Source organism: Aplysia californica, unplaced genomic scaffold (assembly GCF_000002075.1).
Source record: "Aplysia californica isolate F4 #8 unplaced genomic scaffold, AplCal3.0 scaffold00002, whole genome shotgun sequence".
Taxonomy (NCBI): Eukaryota; Metazoa; Mollusca; class Gastropoda; order Aplysiida; family Aplysiidae; genus Aplysia; species Aplysia californica.
The window spans coordinates 974,070-975,593 of NW_004797272.1; the positions used below are offsets into that span (position 1 = coordinate 974,070).

Sequence of the window (1,524 nt, forward strand, 5' to 3'; positions counted from 1 at the left end):
CCGCTCCCTGTCTGTTACTGGTGACTGTGTTATTCTTCCTGGTTCATTGTTTCTTCTGTCCTCACCACATCCTTTCTAACGGTTCCCTCTAACTGACCATGTACCTCACATTTAACAACGTATACATCCCTCTTTGTCTTTTGTGAATCGTAATGTCTTTTCAGGCAGCTTCTGTCTGGAATTACTTTTAATTTTTCATCCTCTGTTGCCGTTGGGTGTCATCGGGAGATGCAGTTTTTCTGTGGAAGGTCAACTTTGCAGCTTTTTCATAATTTGAAATGATGCAGATTCTCGGGATTCTCTTGTTTCCCTCTGTCCATCTATTGTGTGGCCTGCCTTCTCCTTTTTGTTTTTGTAAAGTGTTTTACAGTGCTCGCAACTGCATAAGGTCGGGACACACCTAATAGTTTCAGTTGGTAGGAAATTTTGAATTTTGCCCGGGTGGCGCCGAAGTCTATTCTTATCGATTTTAGACCACCAAGGGATCTTTAACGTGCGCTACTTGCACACAGGCCCTCCGAGATTTTCGCCCTTGTCCGAGAAGGCTAGTTGTAGATCTTTCCTACCAGAAGATCAGGGATGTGGCTGAAAGACAGCAGTAAGAAGAAGCGAAGGAGTAGCAGTAGAAAGGCTGCAGAAAGAATCAGGAGCCCAGAGGAGGAGACAAAGGAGGTGAGGGGGTGGGGGCAGAAAGAGGAGACGAAAGCAGACGACAGAACATTGCTAGAGAGCAGGAAATTAGGTGAGAGGAGACAAATTTAGAGAAGAAAAGTTTTCGGTCGCTACCCGGATTCGAACCCGGGACCTTTGAATGAGAGGCCAACACCTTAACCTGTAGGTCACGAGAGCCCCCCCACCTTTCCTCCTTTGTAGCATAAGTGATTGGTGTTATAGGTTCTCAATGATGGCTAACTCGCTGACATTCTTAACAGGTGGCCCAAAAAAAATTTTCCTTTATTCTTTCGGGGGAGGGGGGGGAGGGTTCTCTGAAATGCTTACATCCTCTTTTCTTTACCTGTCTCCTTTTTTATTTTTAAAATTTTTTTGGGGTTTCATCTTGCATGCAGTAATTTTGCTTTCATGGCAGGTTTAACATTGGTAACATAGTGTTCGTGTAAACAATGAAATGATGAGCTATCTTGTTGTGTTCATAGGGGTATTTAGATAAGATATACGTTGGTTTCTTGTATTTGATTTTCTCTATTTCTCTATCTTTAAACCCGTTCTCAGTTTTTATAAAATAAAAAAATAATAATATACTGCCAAAATATTTAAACTCTTTGACTTTGTTTCTAGTTCTTTGCTATCCACATGAATGTTCAGAGGAAAATGATTTCGGCTGACCTTCACGGCTACTGTTTGAGATGTGCTTATTTAAATTTCTTAAAACTGTTTTCTTTTTTAGTTCGATGGCTCAGCTTTGGGGGCTGGGTTGTTTTGGATGAATAAGAAATTGGTTGTCTGCAATTATAACTGGAGCTTCTGTAACTTTTATAACAATGATAATAAAAATAATAATAAGAA

At 40.7% G+C, this 1,524-nt stretch overlaps 1 protein-coding gene across 1 annotated transcript in view; it reads left to right on the plus strand.

Annotated features, from left to right (window-relative positions):
* Nucleotides 1–1,524, plus strand: part of LOC106014233 (homeobox protein prospero) — a gene marked incomplete in the record, with an annotated part of 18,038 nt that overhangs the window by 1,261 nt on the left and 15,253 nt on the right.